Genomic DNA, 10,104 nt, shown 5'->3' with positions numbered 1-10,104 from the left:
ACAGTTAAAAGTTGACATGATAAAAAAATATAGCCGATCAGACTAGGAATGATGTTATGGGGTATAAAACTTCCCAATATCAGATACTAGGTGTAATGCCGGAAGGTAAGTCGGAGTAGAGGTTGGACGGGGGAATGATTTGCAGAAGATAAGTATTTTAACTTATCCGGTAAATGGAATCAAGGAGGAAATATGGTCGGAACCACGATTGTAAAGGATCAATATAGATACAAGCTGAGCTTGTACCAAAGAAATAATTATTTCATGAGCAGCTTCCATGATAAGTTCTACATTGGTTCCATGGGCATGAACACAAAGGTTCAAGGTCGACTCCCACTTCTTCAATAGATAACCTTTCATTCACTCCTCGTTTTCGAAGAATTTGTAGTGCATAGGATTTATCTGGCGAAGTACCAGAAGAGTAAGACTCATGAGAACTCTCGGGTTCCCACGGATTATGGAAGGCATAAGTTCAACCCATCAGGGCATTTTAGGAACCTATTCCACAATGCCAAGAGTAAATAACACAAGCTCGAAGGCAGAGCATGGTTGAGAAGGCAGAGAATACAATTTACCAAAGGCAATATGTATCATAGGAAGAGCGCACAAAATTTTGAATATGAAGGAAACTGCCGGATAATAATCCAACAAAGGATTCAGTGGTCCTTAATGGATCTGATGTGAGTATCAGTACTCAATCAGAAGAAGGAAAGAATGCAAAGGCATTCGATTATAGAAACGTCTGAATAATTTGATGCTTGAGTACAAGGAGTCACGGATTCAAGACGAAGGATCAGGAGCAGAGGCTCTGATCAAAAGATGAGTAAGTTGAATAGACTTAGAGGTGCACCCGATCAAATCTAGATTGGGCAAGAACCATCCCATATCCAGAGTGATGTCGGAGTCGGAAAGAAAATTTCCAAGGGTTAATTGATGATTGCGAGTATTCGCTCACACGTTAAATCCATAGGAATAGAATGACAATCACAAAAAATTTAAAGAATATTGCTAGACATATGGAATTAATCCTATTGCAAGCAGGCAAGGAGAATCAAGAGTAATAGGCTGCAGAGGATTTTTTTTTTGAAGATTGAATAGTATTTGAAGACTTTTGTGAAACACATGAGCAACTGGGGATGGCGGATACTCGGTAAGTGCGAGGAATTATTCGTAGGGGTATTCATGTGGCAAAGTACTGTAAGTCAGTAAGCACAAAATATTCTCGGAACAATAGAGAGGATTTTCATGGTATCTTGTAATAACAAGACCAATGGGGAAATGATTATATGAATGACACGTGTACGTGGTCACCCATAGGGGTTTATTGATGGAAAGGAATTGCAAAAGCGATGGGCACAAGGGTCTCAGAAAAACATCGACAAGTATCTTCATAATCTTCAAGTGACGCAGGCAATCATATGGAATGAGCGGCTCTCCGGGGGGATGTGTTTACGAGAACCTAATGTTAGAGTTTGCAAAAACATTTAACCTGAATAGAAGAGAGATCAGAGTCCCAGAATAAAGATCGAGAAGTAAAAGATCCTAATACCACCCAATGGCGACGTGGGTCCGTAAGCCACACATCCAATGTTAGTAAAAGTTTTTCGGTGACTAGACTCAACTTCGTCCAAGGAGTTCGAAAGGGGCTACCTACAGGGAGTCGGCTCTGATACCAACTTGTGACGCCCTCGATTCAATCCTACACTAATCATACACGCAAATGTGTACGATCAAGATCAAGGACTCACGGGAAGATATCACAACACAACTCTAGACACAAATTAAAATAATACAAGCTTTATATTACAAGCCAGGTGCCTCGAGGGCTCGAATACATAAGCTCGAAAACACAAGAGTCAGCGGAAGCAACAATATCTGAGTACAGACATAAGTTAAACAAGTTTGCCTTAAGAAGGCTAGCACAAAAGCATCTACGATCGAAAAGGCAAGGCCTCCTGCCTGGGAGCCTCCTAACTACTCCTGGTCATCGGCGGTCTTCGTCACGTGGTAGTAGACGCCCTCGGTGTAGTAGCAGTCGTCAAAGGTGTCATCTGGCTCCTGGACTCCATCATCTGGTTGCGTCATCCAAGAAGAATGGAAAAGGGGAAAAAGAGGGAGCAAAGCAACCGTGAGTACTCATCCAAAGTACTCGCAAGCAAGGATCTACACTACAGATGCAACATTATCAAAGGAAGGCTGTATATGTGGACTGGGCTGCAGAAATGCCAGAATAGAGAGAAGGCCTAGTCCTATCGAAGACTAGCATCTTTTGGAAACCACCATCTTGTAGCAAACAGGAGGGAGTAGAGTAGCATAAAGTAAAGTAGCAGTGGTGTTATCAACCTCGGCCGGAGATCCTTTCTCGACTCCCTGCAAGAAAGAAATCCCAGAGCCATACTATCCAGTTATCATCACAATCAAATCCTCATCACCATCCAATTCTCATCACAAGTATCCAGTTCTAGTTGTACCGATCGGGATACAACTCCAAGTGTCCGTTACCATAGGACAGGCTATCGATAGATGTTTTCTTCCCTGCAGGGGTGCACCAACTTACCCACCACGCTCGCTTAACTCCGGCCAGACACACTTTCCAGGGTCATGCCCGGCCTCGGCCAAACAATACGCCGCAACCCGACCTAGGCTTAATAGAGAGGTCAGCACGCCGGACTAAACCTATGCCCCCAGGGGTCATGGGCCATCTCCCCGGAAACTCCTGCACGTTGCGAACGCGGCCGGTGAGCAGACCTAGCTACCTCCTTAAAAAGGTAGGTGCTTACCAGTCCAACCCGGTGCGCGCCGCTCAGTCGCTGACGTCTATTAAGCTTCGGCTGATGCATACGACGCAGAACGCCCATACTATGCCCACGTGATGGTTAGTGCTATCAGGCCAGAGGCTCCTCGGATCAAATATCCAAATCGTAGTGGATTAGGAACGCACGGTAACAAGCAGAGACTCACGAAAGATGTGACCCCGTTGCCCCGTCTCGAGGACTTGTGGCAAGGGCTAAGAATGCCCGGCCACGCCTCGTAATTATCTCACGGGCACCTTCCAGGTCAACCCGACTCCTCATCACTCGCAATTATGCTCGCGCGGGCACCCCTCAGGGTCGACCCGTCTTTAGTAACATGGTTCAGTGTAAAGTCATAGTAACCATAGTAACTGTGTGTTTAAACATCAAGGGGAAAACCCGAGGAATCACCCCCGGTGATATCCACTCAATGTAATCATCAAGGTGAATGTAAGAGGAATCACCCTCGAGGTTCACACTTGAGGGGTTGCACAACAGAGTCATATCGGAAGTGGTTAAGGTGGAATCAGCCTCGATGACCACGACCGAATAGCTACACTACAGGGTTAACATCAGAAGTGCTGTAGAGGTCTCACCCTCGGCACTCGATAGTAACCCAGCAGTGTCGAACAACTAAGGGGAAAGTGATGTGCAGTGCCGGGGCCTGGTCTTCAATCCCGTTGATCGGGTCTTCAATGATGAAGCAGGGGCAACAAGGACAAGGTGGGGGTCACTGATGGATCACTAACCAACCTATACTAAGCAGTTTTAGGATAAGCAGGTAAGGTACAACAGTAGATACAAAAGCAGGCTATGCATCAGAATAGGAGCAAACAATAACAGTAGCAAAATATAATGCAAGCATGAGAGAATGGAATGGGCGATATCGGGATGATCAAAGGGGGGGCTTGCCTGGTTGCTCTGGCAAGGAGGGTTGTCATCGACGTAGTCGATCACAGGGGCGGCATTGGTCTCGGGGTCTACCGGAGAGAAGAGGGGGAAGAAACAGTAAATATAAAGCAGACATAGCATCACAAAGCGTAACATGGCAATATGTTGTGCTGGGTGTGAGCTGACGCATGGCTACACGATATAGGTGAAGGGGGAATTCAACCGGGAATGTATTCCCGGTTCCGGACCCGTGTCACACAGATGACCGGAGGGGAAATGTTCCATGTTCAGCATGCTAGAGGCATGTGACAGCTAAACGGACCGCATTTTCAGATTCGTTGGATTTTTCTGAGCAACTTTCATATAGAAAACATTTTCATCCGAGGAACGGTTTAATTTCTATGAATTTTTAAAGTTTAAACAATATTCTGGAATTATTTAGAAAAACAAAAAAGGAATATGACGTCATCATGATGTCATAGAGAAGTCAACAGTCAGTAGGGCGGCTGACCAGGTCAAACCTGGCCTGTGGGTCCAGCGGGACCCACATGTCAGCCTCTGTTAGTCTAACAGTGTAATAAACTAACTAATCTAGGTTAATTAGCTACTGGACCCCACCTGTCATAGACTAATTGGCTAAACTAATTAGTTTCAATTATTAAAACAATTTAGTTAGAAAAAGCGGCGGGGCCCGCGTGTCTGTGGCTGGGGCCTGCCCAGTCAGCACAGTTGACCTCGGTCAACTGGCCAGCCCGGGCCCCTGGTACCACCAGGTAGTGACCCTGGGGGGTGGCCCCGGTCGGCCACATCAGCGCGAGCGCCGGCGTCTAGCCGCCGGTGGAAAAAACCACGGTGGAAGCACGGCCAGCGGGGGGGTGGGGGATTTAGCTACGGGGCGTCTCCGGGCTCGTGTCCTAGCTCGTTCGAACGAGCGGGCGAAGCCGCATCGTTCTGCGGTGGTGGCCCGGGCGGGGAGTGGCCGGAGTGCCGTTGGTGGTGAGGCAAGGCGGTGGCTGGAGATGAGGGTGGTCGGGCTAGCGGCTAGGGGGCACGGGGAGGCACGTGCTCAGGCTCGTTGGGCTCCTAGGAGCTCCAGGAGTTCAACGGTGGCCTCAGGTGCCGGCGACGTCGACCACAAAGACGACCACGATCTCGTCGGTGGTGAGCAGGGCACGGAGGCGGCGACATCTAGCTACGGCGCGGGAAAGAGCACGGGGAGAGGATCTAGCGCCTCCGAGATCTTGCGTGACGGCGCTCTAGCGCCTCCGAGATCTTGCGGATGGCACCAGGGGGCGTAGCGGATGATGGCGAGGAGCTACGTCATGGCGAATACGCGCATGGTGGCCGGTGGCCACGAGGGCGACGGCGACCATGGCGGCTGTGGCGTTCGGATGCGATGGGGAGGGGATCTAGGGTGCGAGGGAGAGATGAAGCGGGAGAGGGGAAAGGACTGGCGCGAGTGGGGTGCGGTGAGTGGACGGGAGGGCTCGAGGCATTGAGGGGACGTCGCCCTTATCCCTTCCCCGACGGGGACGGCGACAGGGTTCGGTGGCGACCAGCGAGCGCGGCCGCTGGGTCGGGTGAACAGAGAGGAGGGAGGCGACCGGGGGAGGTGGGCTGCTGGGTTGGGCCGCCCAGATGACAAAGGCCCAGGGGGGTCAGGGGGGTTTCTTTTTCTTTTACCTCTGCTCTTTTCTTTTTACAGAAAAAGCATGGTAATATTTGGGCTGCCAAATGGATTTTGTAAAATGTGGGACTTGGCCACATAATTACATTGAAATAGTTAGCACTGCCACAAAAGACTGTGAGGCTTTTGAAATAGTTTGAAATTTTTATAGAGTAAAAAGGCATTTAAACTATTGTTTTAGCCACTGCTTTAAGTAGTTTAGGCCACTTAAACCCTTTGCAAAAATGTTGGTTCACCACCAATATTAGTTGTGGAATATTTGGCACATGATGAACATTTTTGTATTCATGTTTGAGAAATTTTTGAATTTTGGACTTGATGTTTTGAACAAGTGGCAACTAGCAAGGTAATCATGATGACATGGCATGAGAAGTGGGAGATTACTGTGGCATGAATCTCGGGGTGTTACACCATATGACAAAGAACCCGGGCTGAGATGGCTAGTCATGAACCCAAAGTGGCACTAACTTACATGGACAGGCATACATGACCCAGCAACGAACGTGTCAGTCATCAGCGAGTGAATTCGGGCTATAGCAACTAGGCTAGCAGGACTCCGGTAAACCGGGCTGTAGCAGGCTAACAGGACTCCGGTAGACACCGCGTGACATTTCCCCGAAGGGACAAACATAGGAACGAAGAAGGACACATGCCGGCCAACCTAAGTGTTCCGGAGCAGTAGCAAGCTACCAAGGCTCAGTGGAAGCACTAGGAGTCATTTCCCGGTAAGAGAGGCTACCAAGGATAAACAACTAGATAGTCAGATCCCACACATACCAAGCATTTCAATAACGTACACACAATATGCTTGATATGTGCAAATACAACATGGCATCACAACATGACTCTACAACTCAAGTATTTTATTCAATAGGCTCCGAGGAGCGAGATATTACAAGCAGGGGTCTCATGACCCAACATTCAGAGCATACAAGTCAAAGCACAAGCGGAAGCTTAACATGTCTGAGTACAGACATCTAGAAATGAAAAAGGCTGACAAGCCTGTCTATCTACTAGATCATGCCGAGGGCACAAGATCGTAGCTGAGGTAACAAGCTAAACATCGAAGTCCACATGGAACTACTAGCGAGACTGAAGTCTCTGTGCAAAAACATAAATTAAGCAACGTGAGTACAAATGTACCTAGCAAGACTTACATCAGAACTAACTACATATGCATCATTATCAACAAAGGAGATGGTGGGGTTTAACTGCAGCAAGCCAGCTTTGACTCGGTGGCTATCCTGAACTACGACTGCAAGTAACTCTTTTGAGGTGGCACACACGAGTCCACATATTCACCATATCAATACACCACTATGGATCCGCTCCCGTCTCCCTATGAGAGCGCCATCCATAGCACTCACGCTTATCTTGCGTATTTTAGAGTATCCACTTTCACTTGTCTATGAACTATACAGGCAACCCAGAAGTCCTTTACCGCGGACACGGCTATTCGAATAGATAATGTTAACCCTGCAGGGGTGTACTTCTTCACACACGCTCTCACCACTTACCGCCGTTTACACGACATGTACTCGGCAACCTTCAAGCGGAAGCCCAGCGAGGGTGTCGGCCACGACCTGACTAACCGCACAAGTCTCTCGTCCAGGTTTATCGCCTATTCGGGTTCCATCCGCAAGGAGATCCGGCCGGGGTGTCACTCACGGCCCCAAACGATGTGAGCAGGGTTCCCAAGCCCACCATCTGGGTGCCACTTGGTACACCGCGCCACTACGCCTAGTCTGTCCCAAGCCCACCTGTCCCGGGTGCCACTTGGTAGACTACTATCACTACCTACAAACACCAAAAACTAGTTGCAACTCCTGGACAGAGATCGAGTTGATTAATAAGTCGAGAGGGGTCGAGTTATCGGAACCCAATGTGTGGTAGTAACTGTTAATGGATCACAAACACAGAACTCAGTTCCTGAGGACGGCTGCAATGAGACAACCCACCATGTACTCCTACATGGCCTCTCATCGCTACCTTTACCAAATCGTATTCACACACTTAGCTCTCAACAGTAGGACATGTTCACCACATTCCAATTCATCCCCGATGAATCAGACCTGACACAACTCTAAGCAGTAGCAGGCATGACAAACAAGCATGAATGAGTAGGCACATCAGGGCTCAAACAACTCCTACTCATGCTAGTGGGTTTCATCTATTTACTGTGGCAATGACAGGTCATGCAGAGGAAAGGGGTTCAACTACCGCAGCATGTAACAGTTGAATCGTTGTTGTCCTAATGCAGTAAAAGAGAGCAGAGCGAGAGAGTGGGTTTGTATCAGAATGAACAAGGGGGTTTTGCTTGCCTGGCACTTCTGAAGATAATATAGCTCTTCATCGGTGTCTTCGAACTCATCGTCAAACCACGTCTATCGAGAGGGGACAAACACCGGCAAACAAGGAAGAACACAATCAATGCAATGCACAGTATGATGCATGATCATGACATGGCAATATGCTGTGGTTTGAGCTAATGCAACTAGCAACAAGTTAAATGGATTTGGTTTGAACCCTAGGTTCAAATTCAAACTCCATATGTGAAGGTTTAAATGTCATTTATATGATTTGGCCTAAACAGCAGCTATAAGTTGTTCTAACATGCATGAAAATAGTACAGATGGATAGATTGGATTTTTCTGCTCATTTTTCATATATAATTTATCTTATTTGGAGTTACAGATCATTTTCTATGAATTTTAGAAGTTTTAGCTATTTTCTGGAATTTCCTATGTAAGAATAAATCCAGTAAATGATTTATTGCGTCAGCATCGCGTCATGGTGACGTCAGCAGTCAACGGGGACAGTCCTGGTCAAACCTGACGTGTGGGGGCCACACGTCAGTGAAACAGGGTTGTTTAGCTCGCTGACCGGTGGGACCGGTCAACGGCCACGTCAGCAAAGTCAATGCTGACGCATGTGTCCAGTCGAGTTGGATTAGTTCTAACTAATTTCGTTAGCTGGCTAAGTAAACTGGTGGGGCCCATGTGTAAGTGGCTCGGGGGGTTAATTAGTGGGTGATTATCCCTAACTAGGTGACCACGTCAGCACACCGGCGGTTAGCCATCGGCGACCAAACAGGGCGGCGGGGGCGCTCGGGATTCGCCATCCAGCGACCGTTCGACTCGCGGTTTGGCGCTATGGGCTGCTGGACGTGCGCCACATCCAACGGAGCATGCGGCTGGGCGAGAGGAGACCGAAAACGACGACTACAACGACGGCTGGCGGCGGCCGGAGTTTGGCTTAGCACGGGCGAGGCACTGCGCTTGGCTGACGAGCGAGCTAAGCAGCGGCGCGGATTCCTAGGAGCTCTAGGAGCACGCTGGTGCCACCGGACCGAGCGGAGGTGCTCAGGAGCGAGGACCTCATCGGCCATGGTGGACGGCGGCGCTCGGGACTTGCGGGGCGGTGGCTAGTGCACATATTAGGGCACGGGGAGTGAGGGGGAAGACAGAGGAGCTCACTGGGGGTCAGAAGAGAAGCTCGGCGGGCTCGGAGAAGCTTCTGCGATGGCGAATTGACGGCGGTTATCTCCGGGCACCGGAGATGAAGACAACAACGCTGCGGTCGACTGGGGCCTCCTCTGGTTGCGTGCGTCGGGTGCGTAGCTCCACAGGATCGGGGCGGAGCTCAGGGATGCGGAGAGGGAGCGAGGGGGTGGCTGTGGCCATGGTGTAGCTCGTCGTCGGCGGCGGGTGTGTTCGGTGGTTCCGCGCGGAGAGAGACAGAGGAGGGGAGAAGCATGGGAGAGAGTGAGAGAGCGTCGAGGGGGCCGCATGGTGTCTCCAGGGGGGTCGAGGAAGCAGGCAGGGAGGCAGGAGGAGGTGGAAGAAGGAGGTGGCCGAGAGTGCGCACGCAGGCGACACGTCGGCGTCCTTCTGGCGCAAGGAGGAGGGTGACTGGCACTGTGGGCCAGTGGGCCACACAGTGTTGGGCCAGCTGAGGCGCCGGATGGGCTGCAGGTAAGCGCCAGGTCAGTTTTTCTCACTCTCTTTTAATTCCATTTTCTATTTTCTACAATTGTTTTGGCTTTATTAAAAATGCCAGAGCATTATTAAAAATCCTGAAAATATTTGTGGCACTGTTGAAATTATTTCCAACAGCCCTCATCTAGTTTCAGAATTATTAGAGCATTTAAAATATTTATAAGATTTAAATGCCCCAATTCAAATACAATATGAGTTAATTCAAAAATCCAGAAATGACCTATAAATATGTTCATCATTTTTGGCAGAGGTTTTTACCTTTATCAAAAATGATGAACATTTCCAAAGGGCATTTTGGGTTCATTGAAAATATTTCATGGTGATCCTAGTTGGATTTCATTTGGTGCTAGGGTTTGAACATCCCCATTTCAAGTTTAGGCAAAATTTAAACATGATACACACATGAAGCTAGCCTAGTGCATTGCCAGAAGCTAGGGATGTGACAGATTATGACATATTTGAGAATATATTTGCTGAAATTAATGTTTGTCCCAAGGTTGGGGATGCTATGTTTAATTAAGATGATATTTTTATCCTCCCAAGTTTTGATATGCAAAGTTGTTATGATGATAGCATGCCTCTTACCTATGATGATTATATTGATGAAAGTGGGTTTGGAAGAGTGTCAACTTTAGGAAGTATTTATCCCACTATTTTGGAGGATGTTGAATCTTATTTGGATGAATATGAAAGTGGATTTGGAAGAGTGTCAACTTTATTTAGTGATGATTCCACT

The sequence above is a fragment of the Triticum dicoccoides genome, chromosome 2B, assembly GCF_002162155.2.
Source record: "Triticum dicoccoides isolate Atlit2015 ecotype Zavitan chromosome 2B, WEW_v2.0, whole genome shotgun sequence".
NCBI lineage: Eukaryota > Viridiplantae > Streptophyta > Magnoliopsida > Poales > Poaceae > Triticum > Triticum dicoccoides.
This window is presented reverse-complemented; position numbering follows the sequence as displayed.